The 16,968-nt window shown below is 40.8% G+C and overlaps 1 protein-coding gene across 30 annotated transcripts in view; it reads left to right on the top strand.

The window, feature by feature from the left end:
- Positions 1-16,968, top strand: part of ZBTB20 (zinc finger and BTB domain containing 20) — a 478,527-nt gene that overhangs the window by 379,087 nt on the left and 82,472 nt on the right. For 2 of the 30 annotated variants that reach the window (XM_040570979.1, XM_040570847.1), the window contains one exon: positions 4,074-4,206. The exons of the other annotated variants lie outside the window; for them this stretch is intronic. The gene's annotated coding sequence lies outside the window, so the exon portion shown is untranslated. The remainder of the gene's footprint in view (positions 1-4,073; positions 4,207-16,968) is intronic. 30 annotated transcript variants of the gene reach the window in all.

Genomic DNA, 16,968 nt, shown 5'->3' with positions numbered 1-16,968 from the left:
AAGCTGTTGTAGGAGAGGTGACAGCAACAGCAGCACTTTATAGCCTTTCCTGATTTTAGCTTTGCCTTGGAAAGAGCTGCTGAAACCTCTTAGTGGTGTTAAGACATATAGTTTAATCTCAGTGAGGCATCACAGTGATGATGCATACATCAAAGACTCTGTTGTGCTTTCCCCTTTTTGTGTGAATTATGTTTGCTCATTTATTTAAAAAAATAGCATAATGATTTCAATTTTAAGAGGCTTAAGCCCAAAGCTTTGGAAAGTCTTAACAAAGAATGATTTAATGAACTGGCTATTGTGTTTATTGTTATGCTCAGCTACTTAAGTATGTCATAGGCTCTGCAATACAAACAATTAATGGTCAAGCTTCTGAGCTCAAGTGCTAAGGTCTTCTGCTTTTAGAAAAGGAGAAGTAGCATTTGAGGTCTGTTCCCACTTAAGCAGTAGTGCAATAAAACTCCAGTGGATTTAGACTTAATGGCTTGGAGTTGGATTTGTTGTTTGTTTGTTGGTACAACAAAATAAAGTAGAACTTAATCCTGAATAAGAGCAGCACCAGGAAAAAAACACATCTCTCTTAAAATTGTCCCAGGCAAAATATATTCTTGAGCTTCAGTAACGCTGAAGATGTGAGTGAGTTTCACACCAGCACAGTAATGCCCACCAAACCTAGGGAGGGGTCTGATCCACACTGCATACTCTGAAAGCTCACGCTCTTAGACCTCAGGGCATCAGGTAGCTCTTAATGCAGCTCAGCTTATAGTATGAGGTTGGTAGGTTGGTATGCATTTTGAAAGCTATACAGCATGTTTCCCAACAACTCCTGGGGACTTGGATTCTCCAGTGCAATGTAGGTTATAGATATTCTTTAAAAAAGGATCAAATTTCTTTTTATTGTAACTCTTTTGCTTTTCAGTTTTATTATTTCTAGTGGGTCAGCTAACTTCAGTTCTAAGTAAAGAAGATAGGAAGCTTCACTTTCCTTTAATGCTTCTGTATTTTGTCGTGGGTACTTCATGTCTTCTGTTTTCACCGCTTGTCTGCACTTCATATTTACCAATGCAAAATGATAATGAGGAGATGGGGGTTAAAGAGAAATAATGAATGTTTGGAGCTGTGTATTGTCCTCAAACAGCACGATCCTCCAGGGCAATAGCCCCCACGTAGTCTAAGCAGGCAGCAAAGAGAAATCTGGGCAAAGAGAAATCTGGACACAGCTTCAGCCACTGAGAATGAAGTCAGAGCTACGATAATAAATTCCATCCTGAGAAGAAAGGAAAGTCAGAGGCTGCCAGTGGAGCAACTGACTTGGAGCTATCTGCGGAGCTATGACTTGGTTCTCCCTTTGCCATGCTGTGGCTGAAATCAAACTACGTCTGGGAGTTATTTACCTCTCTGGCCACAGGAAAATGGCAAGCCTGAAATTCCCGTCATTGCCGTCTGCGCAGCAAGCACTGCCCCATTTTAACCTCGGGATACTGTGACACCTGAGTGGTGAACTACACTAACACTGTAGTAAATATCGTGATGGTGATTGCTGCTGTGTTATGTTTTATTAGGAATGCTTTATGCAACTATTTGGGTCAAGCCCTCTGCTTTCTCCACTCGAGTCCAGCCAGTGGTTGTTTCCCCTGCCTGCTGTCTGTTCAGTCAGGCCGCTCGCAGTATCCTGCCCACAGCCTTTTGTTCTTCAGCTTCCACTTTGTGGGTGAGAGGAATGACCAGCAGTCACTGTGAGAGACAAAACTGAAATAGCTGGGAGTTCAAAAGTTGCCTGTTTCGGGTCATTATTGGTCTCTCTCTCTAGCTGGGAAAAGGAAATATAAACTCCAGGGGAAGCACCATTGCAGGTGTTAGGAATTTAGCACATCAGATGTGCTAAATGTGTGAAAGTTTGTTAAGGCCCTACACAAGGCAAATGGAGGAAGGAACTGAAGACCAGGGCACAATCGTGTGTTTGTCACAAGATGTTTTAGGGAGATCTGAGTGATCCTTCGCAGAGGACTGAAGGATCCAGGAGTCATGGAACCGTTTTTGGCTCCTTGCAGTCTCTGATGTCCAAGTGCACAGAACATGGTGAACAAAAAAAGAGCAGTCAAAAAAGACACCTCTTCTCTCATATTTTTTCTGAAAATCTTAGTCACCCTATAGGGTAACTTCTGCATTAATAGCTTTCATTTCCAGCCGCAAGCAGTAGAACCACAAAGATAGACATTCATTCAAAGATTATGAAGACTTCATTATTTTTAGAAAGTTCATCACAGCGCATTTACAAGAACACTGTAAAGTATTTTCACAAATTAAACCTAAGCAGTTGTCAAAATAAATGAACAAAGTATGCTCTGTGATGCCTTATCCTTTATTTTTTTATATTTTGTATTGTTTGTTCAAGTGTTTGCTAATTTGAAAAATTCAGTTATTTGTGATAGGTCAGCATCCTAGCTGTTAGCTTGAATTAGCAAGATTGTATATTTTTTTTTTCTGACTAGATACACTCCTAATAGCAAAAGTATTAGCTGAAAGACATTTATGTTTGGGCTGGAAGACTGTGGTCACTAATCCAAAGGATTATTCCATGAGGCATTATCCTAAATGAATGTTTTCCCGAGCTGCCTGCTCTCTAAAAGGTCATGTCACTTCTGTGCTAGACTCCGCATCGAGCCACATTTCAGTGTTTGCAGGAGGAGAGATTCCAAAAGAAAGTGACGGAGGTGGCAGAACTGGGTGACATGTGGTAGGCATGTCAGCGAAGGGAACGGCATGCCACACACCTGCTTTGTGGCTCTGCCGTGCCACAAGTTAACATTTTGATGAGCAATTTCCATTCTGTTGTTTTCTCTCAACACATGGGGTTCAAAAAACAGTTAAAAGAAAACTGTACCCATTTGCTCATCCCAGAAGCCTGCAGATTCAGAAGTCTGCCAGATTAATTTTCACATATACAGTATTTCAGAGTTGAAATACACAGAGGAGTGCAGTTTATCTTTTGAAACTATAGTGTGATGGCTAAAGAAAAATAGGTGTACATTGCTCTAACTTCATGAAAAGCCTCTGCTTGATGGTTTATAATTGTCAAAAAAGAATAATTTTTTTTTCTGTAGTCAAAACCTTCTGAAGTTTCTCACGTCTATATAATAATCATGAATACTGACCTCTGTAGGAAGATTTTTTTCTCAGCAGCTGTATACAGAAATTAAAGAAGCACAGCAATCTTTTTGCTGGCTGCACATCTGTAAAGAACCTGATTTTAAAAGAGCTGCCTTTAAAGCACCGCTATGATGATAGAATATAATCACAGAATCATAGAACCACTGAACAGCTCAGGTTGGAAGGGACCTTAAAGACGATCCAGTTCCAACCCCCTGCCGTCGGCAGGGATGCCACCCGCTAGATCAGGTTGCCCAAAGCCCCATCCAGCCTGGTCTTGAACACCTGCAGGGATGGGGCATCCACAGCTTTGCTGGGCAACCTGTTCCAGTGCCTCAATAATCTATTGATCTGCTATGTTTTAACTTTTCATTTTTGCCCATACTTGCTCCTTAACACCCTCTTTGCGAGGGGAGGGAATGGAGAATGACTGCAGAATTTCATCAGTATGGGTGCAAGAAGTGATGCGGGTCTCAGAAACATTGTTACTCCGACCATGTATGTTAATCAGGAAAAAGCTTGCCCTTTGCTAATTTACCCTGAGAAGTAACTGTCATATGTCAGAGGAGAGAATTAGACTTGTATTTTCTAGTTAAACCTCTAATCTGATACTCATATAGCAGATCTTGTAGCAAATTTTGGCTACTGAAAATTTTCTGGCTAGCGGTAGGCCTGTATCTGTGTAATTGGAAAACAGAAGAGATTCTCTCACTTTAATCTGACGCTTATCTCCATCCTCCTTAAGGCAGGAGAAAAGCCAAGGGATTTAGCATCTTCCTTCTTTTCTTGCAACCTACTGAGACTAACTATGGTTAGAAGCTCTTCTTGATGCATTTTATAGCAGGATGTCCATGCTGCTAGAAGCCTTTTGTTGCTGAAGTTTGAAGCATTAAATCATTCAATAACCCCTTATTTTTGTCTTCCAGGAGAGCGTCAGCTTGTAAAAAGTGACATGATCAACACAAAAGTCAGCCTTTGACATGCCCTTTCACCCGCTGGTCATGTTCATGCACTCACTACTAGAGCAGTTTAAAGGTTTTCAGTGACCTTTTAATAGAGGTAATTTCACCGGTCCCTTTCAAGGGGTCCACTTGATTATATATCAGTAAAGAGAGATGGTATTTGAGAATGGTTGATACGCTCACAATTTTTGTAAGCAAAGACCTTGACGAGTTGCTCCACAGTCAGTCTCCTTGGGCTAAAATTTCAACCTATTACATGGGGATTTAGCCACTCATTTCCCATAAACATCAATGGGAGTCATGTGGCTAAATCCCTGTGCAACACATTGAAAATGTATTCCCTTATGTTTAAACTCATTTTGATGCAGATGCTTTCTTCTGCAGGAAACAAGTGAAATGAAGAAGCCATTCATTTCTTTCATTTGTCTGCACCAAATCACCAAACCCCCAAATTATCTTCCCTTCTGCCTAGGTACCAGCGTATCCCACAGGATGTGCTGAATCTGTGTGTGACACTAAGTTAAGAGGGCAAGCTTCAAGACATTAGGACAATGGATGCTAATTTGTATTACCTACTCATGTGTGGAAAAAATTGGGTGGATGACAGGCTGTCCCTTCACCCATGAGAACAAGATTTCTCATTTCTCTCAATTCTCCATCGTCTGCTGTATTACATATTAAAGGAGGGACCACATGCTGCTTTTTGTGGATTTAACTAGTGATCTTTGGCTGCAAGTTACAGTGTAGGATCTGCTCTTGGTTGATGTGGCTTTGCCGTACTCTCCCACAAGCTTAATGGATCTGCTATGATCACAACATGGAGATCATTCTGCTTTATTAAATTCCTTAGCAAGGAGGAGGAGGATCTTTTAGGCCAATTGTTAGAGGGAGGAAAATGAAAGGCTATCAGGATGTAGGCACAAATGCAAATATACTATTTCGAAATCATCGGGCATGATTTTCAATAATGGCATGTGTGAGTTAAGATGCAATTTTGTGCCCGAAAAGAATTGTGTTCATAATAAATGGCAGGTGCTTTTAAAGCATTTAAATATTGCATTTGCTATTTCCACCTGCACACCAGGTAACTGGGTATTAATATGCTCCTAGTTGAGCCCATGATTCATTGCAGGTGCAGTGCTCTGGAAATCAAGGATTGCATTGAGGTCCTGATGAAAATCATGCCCTCAGGCACATCTGATCTCCATTTTGATCAACAAGCCAAAAATAAGACTTTTACTTCAATTACAGTTCATCTGATTTTGAACTTAATGATGCAACTCGAAGTCTATTGGCTTAGCTCCTGAGACCCAGGAAGGAGGATGTCTGGGACCTTGTCTATTCAGTGGAATAGAGGTTCCCATTAAATTCACTCTGATCTCATTACATGTCTTTTATTTGGTCAGAAGCTCTATTTTTGCTCTTCCTGGCCTTATTGAATCTGTTGTTGATTCATTGTGCAGACTTGGTATTAATGAAAAAGACTGCCTCACTCAGGTCTCTCCGGAGGGTGAGATTTTCCATAGCCCTGTGTCTGTACAACACGTTGGAAGCACAGACTCCGATGGCTTGCCTTGTGAAACTAGATTCGAGAGCAGCTTTATTAATAGGCTGATGAGATGTACCAGCTTGGCTAGGCTGTCTGCCTCCATAATGAGCGAGGGCTGTATTTTACTTACTTTAACGAACAGAAAAATCCTCAGTTATGCCTTTCCTGTCCCCCTGCTCTCCCTGCTCCACATTCCCATTTCAAAGACCTCTTTCAAGGTCTCTATTATCCCAGCTGCCTTTAGGTGTCACTCGAAGCTTTGGGTTCCTCCTGTTCATCCAGCCCTTTGTGTGCTTAGTTGTGCCCTGCCCTGCCATTCAGCTGCGCTGGCAGATGGGGACCCCACTGGTCACCCCCCATCTACTCAGTTCTTGACTGCCCCAGTTGTCCACACTCGCCGCATGTTTTCTGTTGCTAATGGAACATTTTTATTCACAGGGTTGGTGCAGTTTGGTGGTTAAGTAGGGCGCTTAGTTGAAGAAATGAAGGTAATTCATTTCAGTAGCTTTTCTCATTCGAAGGAGTGCTTGGTGTCAAAGGCTGGGTCCGTATTGCCAGATTTGAAACTCCACTGCAGGAGAGCACCGTTGTCCTACAATGTGTAGGGGATGGTAGACATGTATTTTTAACTTTCACAGGAGTGGAAGGGCTGACTTCTGTCCTGGTTTTGTCAGGCACCGTCAAGCTGTCCTAGCTCCCTCAGCTACTAGACTTCAGGAACTGTTAATCTGGTCTTTTCCGTTTTGAGGCTATCTGAACATTTTTGAGTGGGCCAAGTACTTTCTTGGCCTTGTGACTAAGCTTGGGTCGCTCATATGGTAAATCATTAATTTGGAGACTATATTCTGCCTTTGCTGGGAGTTAAGAATGGTGTTCTAATAGCTTCCTTCCATCTGGAACAGTCATAAACCAGATGGATAAAGGATTGGCACCACTTATTTTGACTCTTTACCCAATTCACCCTGTATAAAGGGACCTTGCAATATTTCCCAGACAATTGTTGCGTGTATCCAGAATCACAAGTGAAAAATATCAAGATCAGATGTGTGGGCTGCCATTTGGGAAAAGTTTTGGAGAGGTGAGCAATACAAATTATCCCTTCCTTTAGCAATATTTTGTTGGAGATCATCATTAGGAGCCATATGCGAGATGGTTTTGTATCTAAGAATTATTTGAAAATTTAATTGTCTAATTTGAATTCCAAAGATTGGAGCACCTTGGGTTAAGCCAGTTCAGTGCAGGATTTATTTCTTGAACAGAATGGGAAGAGGTAGGTTACCAAGGTTGCTGTTTACAAAGATCTTGGCATCTTGTCTTACTGGATCCATTCTCTTCCTTCCTGTTTTTATGAAAATAAATTCATCACACTGCATTTCATTGCATTCCTTTAATACGATTTAATAAAAATTAGAATATTATGAGAGCCTAAAAGTTGCACCTATAATTATTTACTTGGGTAAATTAAAATTATTAATATTTTCATTACAGAATGGCTGGAAGGAAGCAGTTGTTGCAAATAGCATATGTTGTAGGAGAAGATTTCCATTTATAACGTGTCTTTAAAGAACTGGTCTTTGGCCCGGGCCCACGCTGTAGTGTTTAGGAATTGTTTCAGAAACAGTTCTGATACTGCTGAATACCAAAACAGATACATTATGGTAGCCTACTTTATTTTTGCTTAAAGAAATGAAAAAAAAAAAAAAAAAAGATAATCCAGGGGAAGACTGTAAAACTCAGGTGGCAAAATAAAAAGATTCACAGAGGCTTCTTAAGCAGCCCAGAGGAGTCATGGAGACATGCATTGCACAGTGCAGGAATGAAGGGCCAGCATGCCTACATGGGCAAAGGTGTAGGAGGCTGTAGAAGCTGAACAAGTACTTTTCCTTAAGCATAAGTCTAAGCAGAGCCATCAGAAAGGTTGATAAGCCTCCAATAAAAGTTACAGAAAAAAGGACTCAACAGTGACTGGAAAAGAAAACGCATAGAAAGAGGTTCTGCACTTATGCTTGGGAGTCTGAGGGGGAAAGGGCAGGGCTACTATTAAAGAAGAGAGGAAACATTACAGGATAGGAAGGATGCAACGTTGTAAAGAATTTCTTTTCATTTGTCATCATTGTATATATTGGAAACTTTTATGACTTTCCACTGATTAACGTCCTTTTCAGACCACATTCAGCAAGGGTGTACAGAGAAGAAAACAACCGCAAGTAGTGGTGTATCATCTAGGATCTTGCTGCATATGAATCCTAGGGCACTCAGAGAACTGAGAAGGTGATGGTGCTCCTAGCCCAGAAAAAATGTAACCTGTTCTTGAAATTAGCTGGAGATACAAGGAGTTTCAAGGGTTGCTCTAATATTTTGAAAGACCAGGAGGTGATCTTATAAATGGATTTAGTAAAATGTGCTTCAGTAGTTTCTGAATTGTTTATTACTGTAGTTAAAAACATCCACGATTTTTGTAGGCTTCTAAGTCTTCGCTGGCTGTTTCCACTTGCTTGGAAGAATCTGTCAGTGCCTGATTGCTTAAATTCCTGCAGACTCCTGTATTGAAGAGGAGAGCCCTCTGTTCTCGGCTGTCACCTCCATGGAAAGGCACCTTTCGAAGCACAGAATGCCAGGATATTCTGCTGCTCGCTGCTACCAGCGAGGCTCTGTTCTATGAAGCACAAGCTGACAGCTGGTACCATGTATTGCATCCAGCATCCATTTCCTGGGATATCCACGAGGATAGGAGAGATGGGGGAAATGTTATCACTACAGAAGTTAATAATTGAGTCCAGTCTGTCTTTGTGGTTTCATGATAAGGAGTATATTAGAAGAGCCAGTTCCTTTTAACAGTTTCTGCCTGAAATGTGCTGGAATGTGAAGTGCTCAGATGAAATCCTTCCTGCCAGCACCTCTCTTTCTTCATCTTCTGCCATTCCCAAATCACAAATTTGTCTCAAGAAAGATGGTAAATTGAGGCACTGGGTCAAGAAATGTGTCCCTTTGAGTAATTCATCAGAAAATACTCAAAATACAGCTGTGCCTCTTGTTATAAAGTCAAAGTAGACTGAGCTACAAAAAAATCTAAGAAAACAAAAGCACCACAGTAATAAGCAGAAGCATGTTGGCATTCAACGTTGGTTCACCTAACCTTCAAAATGTGGAAATACTCTGTTTAATCGGTTATTTACAAACTCCAGAAGAGAATGCTGCCTGTTAACGGCAGTAGTCCAGTTTCCCTGTTGCTGTGTTTGTAGCACCAGGACACAATCCAGAGAGTAAAATTTACACTTGCACCTAGTATTTGCTACTAACTCCTCAACTTGGTGTGGGATGAATGCCAAAAACTCTTCTCCAACAAGGGACTAGCAGGAAATTAGCAGCTTTTATCTCTTAAAACACCAGCACTGGTAGGAACTGCATACCAAATACCAGTCCTCAACTTTCTGAAGGCACGTAGGCTGCTTTTCATTATTCATCCTAATCGTTCACAGTATTAAAGTTACTCTGGTGACCATCTTGCCTTTTGCCATTTTGGTTCAGTACATCTTCAGTCATCTGTTGCAAGCTGGAAAAATTGGAAACAAAAGGCCTGATCCTGCTCAGAGGGCCAGTGTCAGTGGTGTTAGTGAGTACCAAAATGAGAAAGGCCTGTGAGGATTAGGCTCTCAGAGCTCATACCGGCTGAAAATAGGTTGGGATCTGGTTCAAATTGTCAGGCAGTAGTGGCAGCTAGAATTGCTTGATTTTGAAATCTGACATCTTCTGACCTGCCTGTGTTAGAGACACTTCTGTGGCCTTGTAGCAAAGCTTTCAAGGCCAGTAAATTGTTCCAGCACCAGTCCCAGATTATGATCCAAAAAGAAAAAAAAATCAAGACAATTCTCTGTCTCAATGCAACAAAACAGTGCATAAATACAGTCTTGCAGAATGACATCTGCTGTTCAGAGGAACAAAAGGCTGAAATGGGAAGGTCATCGTTTTGGCTTTTCTCGCTCATGCTTGCCTGAATTCTAACCTTAGCATTATTAACGTAAAGCAAAGCTGCTTTGCTTGTCAGTTTTCTGTGAGCATTGGTGTTATCTTTAACAAATTGTTAACGCCTTGCGAAAGTGTTTTCATAGCTCACCATAATGATCAGTATGTTGGAAGTAGGGATCTCAAAATATGGATTACTGATGTGATCATTTGCCCCAGTTGCAACCTTTTGTGATAATCTCTAATGCAACAGGCATTAAAAAATACAGCATGTGATAACAGGGGCTGCTTAGTTATTCCCTAGCAGAGCTAAGAAGAACTCTGTATTTTCACTTTGCAAACCTTGGCAAAAATATAATGCTGTATATGCCAAATTTTCAAAAATGATGGAATTTTGCTTTCATGCCCAGGAATAAAACAGCCCAAGGTACCAACCAATAGCAAAATTGATTGGGGGAGGGGGAGGGGAATACCCCGAGAGCCTTGGATGCTATTTTTTTGACAGACTTTAGACATTAGCAAATGTTGTCTAATGACTACAGCAGGACAACGAGTTCTCTAGACTTTTTGCTCTGAGAACTACAAAAATAAGCATCTGACATTAAATAGAGCAATTAAAATACCTTCTCAGACTGTATCCTGATTCAACAAATCTCAACTGAAAGTAAATGAAATAGCTGAAATGTCAACCCTGGGGAAAAAAAAAAAAAAAGGAGAGATATTAGAATGAAAAAATGTATAATTTAGGTTAATAACTGCTTTCCTAGTTATTAAAATTGAGAGGACAAGTTAGTTTATTCCTGGATCATTCAGGTGTTAGCTTACTTAATAGACCAATGTAGAAGTTTTCCAAATTTCTCTCCATTTTACAAAACACCAGTTCATTGCTGCAACCTGGAGTGAAGCTGTTTACAGCTCTGTGCTAAGTAGAAAGTTCAAATCAATTATTGTCCATTGGAGTTAGGTATAACTGATGAAATATCCCCAGAGGAGTATTGTAAATGTATCAAGATGTCCTCCCCCATTACAGAAATGGGGAGGCATGGTGAATTACTTACCTTCTCTCTTACACTTAATGTCTCTGAAATGCTGCCAGGCAGAAAAGGCTTATCTTGTCTCACTGGGTTAAGAGAGGTCTACACTGTAGTCTGGGATATAGGGGAGGGAAAAAAAAAAAAAAAGGTAGTAGTAGAGGGCAGACCCATCTTAAGCTTTATTCCCAGGCAGAACCAAGAGCACAAAAATGGAGAAAAGCTGCTTAATAACCAACAGTAGACTCCAAATACATGCAGAAAATATCTGATCCAAAAATCAGTACTAGGGAGTTTTCTATAATATAACTGAAATCTTTGTGCAGTGAGCTATATAATAAATGCACTCATTAACATGTACATTGCAACAGCATTGGGCCAGAACATACAAACACTAGAAAGCAAGAAATCTGTGCATAAGGATGTCTCCTAATGCCAAAGCACAGTGAGCGTGGTATTGAAAGTAACTGGTATTCATGCTTTGTTTCCATCAGGAAAAGAACCTTCAGCCTGCTTCTCACTTGCTATCCATCTGGCTCCAGGACTGTACTTGAAGTTGTAGAGAAATGTGGATAGACAAGATTCTTGCACCAAGGGAGCCTCATTTTGTAAAAGTCCTTTCCTAGAGATGTAATGAAGCTTGTGGCTGCCAAACATGCTTTTCTTTTTATGGTACCTGACCATGATGTTCTCAGTCTACTGTGGTATCTCTGCTGGCATACAAGATCTCTTAATGATGGGTTTGAGTGATCTAAATTGCACGTGACTGTGCCACCGAGCGCAGGGACACTAGAGCTAAGGGAAAAACACACTGTCTTGAGACCAACCACTCAGAGATTGAACAGAGCAGTAGAACATCCTGGCAGAGAAAGGAGGAAAGGAGATACGGGTCTAGGGAACAGCCATGCTCTTAAATGGTCTGTGAGAGTGAATCTTGATGTAGACAATGAGTTCAGATTTATAAAAGACTCAATAGATGTTCAGTGCTCTCTGTGCATCTCACCTTAACATCACCAGAAAATGTTGCCAAAACAAAATATAGCTGATGCTGCCCATAGAGAAACTCAGACTCAAGCTTGCAGAATGTTCGGAATGCATGGAATGTTAAGCAATTCAGTGAAGCAAAGGAAGAAGGTAGGGTCAAAAGTTAAAAGTCCTGTGGGGGTGGTTCCTGGCTCTTGGGACTTCAGCACTACAGCCTCTGCCAATCCCAGCTACAATAAGAAACGACAAAGCTGCAAGATCTGATTTAATGACATAGGCGGAAAGGAGAAAAAGGGTCTTGAGGGTCTTTAATCCTGAAGTGGAAAGCCATAACTATTGCAATTGTTAAATCATCACTGAGTTGGAATTCCAAAGTCTGATTTTCAGATTTCTGCGTATTAAAAGTGACTCTTAGGCAAGTAACTTAACTTCTCCAAGCCTTAGGTTCGCACTCTGTATAATGGAATGCTAGCACTTTAGTGATCTACAAGGATTTTATGGCACAAAACATATTAAAAGTTTTGAGATGAGCTGATGCTACAGCTGCATGATCCCACATAAGTATCCAGGAAAGAAAGAAATGTTGGGAATGCACACCTTTGGAGTGAGACCTAATTTGAGAGCAGTAGAGTATAGAGTTGGTTGTACAAAATGCTTTTCCCTCATAAGAGGATGATGATAAGATGTATGGTGAGGTCCAGCTCTCCTCCCAGTCTTAAGTATAATTTTCAAAGCATTGTGCAAAGGAGTTAGTTTTATGACTCATATCAGAATGCATTAATCACATCTCTGGGTGTTGGAATCTGGTGGATACTGAGCTACGCACAAGTTTCTATTGATGTCAGTGGTATATGATCTCAGCAGCTCTCATAATCAGAAGAAATCATTGTTGACAGCTTTTGGAGTTTATCTTATCCTTTTTTCTCCTTTATTTTCCTTCCAAGTCACAGTGATTAAGATAAGCGACTGCTGAGAATGCCAGTCAACAGGTTAGTGTGTGCAAAAATTAGTCTGATCATCCTGTGTAGCTAAGAAGAAAGAAGTTCCTGCTCTTCGCTGGCTTCGTTTCCCCTTGTCAGCGGAAGCCCAGGGCTGCCTGCTCTGTCCGTGGTACTAGGGGAAGAGCTGGCGCCGCTCGCCCCTCCAGCCCTGGCCCCACGCAGCATTCCCCTCCTGCGCTGCTCCTGGGTGTCGTGGCCAGGTCTGCTAGGGTGAAAACGGAGCTGCCTTTGGGGAAAGCAGCTCTCTGCCAGCCATGTTCTTGGTGTAGTGAGAGAGTATAGTGCAAATGAGCTCAAAGGCTTCTTTTTTAGAAGACCAGGGAATAAATATTTAAAGTCCCTGCACTGCAAGATAGACTTTTCTGCTGCCACCACCATCACGTACTACTGCAGAAATCTGTTCTCTGGGAAAGGAAAGCTGTGTGTGGCTCTCAACCAATAATCAGATTTGTTACCTCCACTTCTCTCCCACTCCTTCTGGATGGAGAAAGCTCAAGGGCCTGAAGTGGGATTGCCAGGAAACAACAAAATACAACCACAGGCTAAAATGATTAATAATAGGAGGGTTTCTCTTCTTACTGGTGTAACGTGGCTGGACAATATTTGACACCTGGCATAATAACATTTTTAAAGGCACAAGTTTGGAAGGATCGCTTTCCTGGGCAGTAGAGAAGTCTATGATAAATTAGTAACATAAAACTTTCCATATGAATTTATCCCATTTTATATCAGTCTAATTCATGACATGAAAGTCGTGGTAAAGTAAAACCACTTAAAAAATGTCACAGTTCCCCATTTCAATTGTTTGTACTCTTCCTCTGTCTCTAAAATGTCTTTAATCTCAGGCCTGGCAAAACACCACAAAATGGCGTCTATGCATATTTGTTCAGCTTCTGCTTTATTCTGCCATAATTCTCTCCTAATGAATATTTCAGAAATGTGCAGGTGAAGACTTTTATGATTATGAATGCTAATGCATCATTTGGAATCTATCCTCCTGTTTCAAAAGTTTGTCATCCAGTTAAAAACAGGAAGCATATGACTTAGATGACCAGACACACAGCATAAATATGATGGTAAAAAAAATAAATCCTTCATATATCACCAAAGGGATATAAACCAATTATCCTAGCTGCTCAGCACACACAAATGACTAACAATATAATTTAAAAAAAATTAAAACTTGGGTACCATAAATAAAAAGGGGTTACATTTTTCCATTCTGAATCATCTGTTCAATCAACTCTACCAGTCCTTCATGACCAACCTTAGAGATAGGGAATAACTGTAAACATATTTTAGAATAATTTGAAAATTACATTTAGGGCTTTTCTGTACATAGCGTTGCTATATATAGTGTTGCTGATCTCTCAGGACCATATGAGCTTCTAACCATGTTCTGTGTATCCTCTTTGAAAATGAAAGGACTGTCTTGTAGATAGATAAATCTCTTATTGTCATCGCAAAATTCACACCTTGTATTCGTCATTGTTTCAGGAATGAAAATTTCCTTTCAAGGGCTTTGGACCACTTTAATTTACAGTCAAGATATGTGGTGAAATTATAAATAAATAAATAAATAAAAATCTATGCAATTGTTAAGACCTGAAAAGGAAAAGAAATAAGAAAAATGAATTAGGGAGCAGGAGAAGAGGCTGTTTTCTTTGTAAGCGTTAGGGAGCTTGAGATACTAGAAGTTGCACGGTAGAGGAGAGGCTTGCAAGCAAAGGCAGAGGAGTCAGTACCTGCTGCAGCTTGTGTTATGGAGAAAGCTATAGTAGAAATGGTATTCCTAATATGATACATAGTGTTATTGACATGAGCTTGGGAGACTTGTAATCTCCATTTCCAAGTGGTGTTGCTCATTGCAAATAAAAGAGGAGGCAGGGAAAAGTTTTTTGTATTCTTTAATGATACATAGATTACAGAAAAATATTTTAGGTAAGCTTTAGGCACATTGGGTTTCTTTTCTTAAGTACAGGGGTAATTCATCTTATCCCTTCATCTTCAGCTAGATACTTCAGATATCACAAAAGAGACAGCACAAAGCTTGGGAAGAAAGCATTTAATGAGGGTAAAATGCATACAAGCTGTGTATGTGAGTGTATGCATGCAAGTATAAATATATACTCAAGTCAGTAATTATATATACATGTAAAAATAAGATTAAATAGTTGGTTATGCATATGCATGCATGAATATGTATTATTGGAGGTTTTTTTGCATGTGTGTGTGCAGACATATATGTAGATATTTATATAAGAAATATGTGAAATCCATTCATATAATCACTAGTTTTGGTCTTATAACAGGGTCAAAAATAAGCATGACACATCTGATTATGAAACCTGCTGTCTTTTCCAGAGCAGAGATGTTTCCTTTCTTCTGAGGTGAAATAGGAATTGCACATGAATATAAAGATGAAATTTTGAATAAAGACTGGACTTTAGGCTTAGGCTGCAGGTTTAAAAAGGAATGCTGTATCTCTAACAGCGAAAAAAAAAAACTTGTTTCATTGTATGGGAAGAAACAGTTGTTTAGAGAACTGTTAATCTAACTCTTGGGGGGAAAGGTTAGCCAGCAGGAGATGCTAATGTAGGACACTTAAAATTACTCCTGTGAAAAATTAATTTAGAGTGCACATGTATGATTTATTACATGCATATCCCTTCCACATATGTGACATGCGGTGGTTTCTGAAACAGATATTATTAGGAGATGAAATTGGCTGACTGAGAAAGGTTGTGGCTTTATAGATTTCATTCTAGCAGTTTTGAGCTTTGAAAGCAGTCTCTCTGAGGACACTACCCTCTGCAAACAACTTATTTCTGGGGAAAATAGTGAGTGGATACTATCATCCTTACATATGCAAGGATACTTGTCCTCCATCCTTTTGGCCTCCCATCATCTTGGGGCAGGGAGGTCTTGCTGTGTTCATGACACAACAAATATTCTTGTTGATCTATTTCATCAAAGCCTGCTCCAAGCCACTCTGATCCCTGTTGCCCTTGGTGATCATCTTCACTGGAAGGCGGTGTTGAGGCAGCTGTAGTCTTCTGGGCTTTGTGATGAGGGTGAAAAGCCCCTTTCTGAGAGTTCAGAGAGGGGACTTCGTGTATCCCTGGGTCAACTCTGTAGCATTATAAATAGGCTGCTGTAAACAAGAGGACAAATTACCCTGACTTGTTCCAGACAGACATACAGTACGTGCAGCTTAGCAGGCAGCATTCTGAGTCACTGTATGCAAAATAAGCTTCCCAGGAGACTTTGCGATAAAAAAGAAGAAAGCAATTTGTTGTTATTTCAGTAATCATGACCAATGAGCTGCATAAACTAAGGCTACCCACAGAGCCACCCATAACCCAGGAGATTGACTGCCCGTGGCTTCTGCTTTCTCTCAGATCATTAAACACGCCGGGATTCCCAAGAGCTTCTGGGCCACCTTGACTTAGTCAACCCTTGTGTTTGGTTAGACTAGAAAAATGACCTGTTAAAAGAACGATCTGTCCTGTGCAATCAAAGGAAAACTTCAACACTTCTGAGTCAGATTCAGAGTCCAGCCTGGCTGCTGCTGTGCGTTCCTGTCTGGCTCACCTGGCTGCCAAAGCACAACTCGCTGCTTAAATGGCCAAAGCCCCTCTCATCCTCTCACTGTAGCAGGGGAGGGAGTAGCAGAGGCATTATAAATTGAGGAAATGTCATTGGAAGTGGTACGTGGTGCCTTGCATCCGAGCACTGAGTAGTCAGAAGAGTCTTAACAGACAGACCAGCACCAGGAAAGGCCTCCAATCATACTGTGTGGATAAAGGAACAAGCTCCTTCTACAAATCCAGGATGCAGCCATCCAGGAGAGAGACACCCATGGAGGGGACTTGGAACACAAAATTGCAGGAATTGTTTGAGAAAGTGTTTGTGCTGATAAATGTAATGAATTTCCTTTTCTCTCCTTTCTCTTTGTCATCTTCCCCATCTATACAAAGCCACAGTTTATCTTTCTGTCCTCGGGAACAAGGAAGCTGCCAGGCACAAATTGAAGAGCCCGCACTAGCACAGAATGGAGCGAAACATTCTCCATCATCAGTACAGATCTCACCAGCCTGTATTTAAGTTTTTTTCTCTGTGCAGGCACAAATGCAATTAGGAAACCTGTGATTTCTCCTGAGCCTTGCCAGTCTGACAGCTTGGGAGAAGGAAGTGAGGAGAATGCAGGGAGTCACTGGGCTAACAATGATCGGCAGTCACACTCAAAACGTCTCTCCAATCAAGGAGGGCATAGCGGGCACCGAGGTCTCCCTTCGCTCTACAAACTGCAGCATCTCGGCACTTGCAGG

This window comes from Cygnus olor, chromosome 1 (assembly GCF_009769625.2).
Source record: "Cygnus olor isolate bCygOlo1 chromosome 1, bCygOlo1.pri.v2, whole genome shotgun sequence".
Classification (NCBI taxonomy): domain Eukaryota; kingdom Metazoa; phylum Chordata; class Aves; order Anseriformes; family Anatidae; genus Cygnus; species Cygnus olor.
This window is presented reverse-complemented; position numbering and strand designations above follow the sequence as displayed.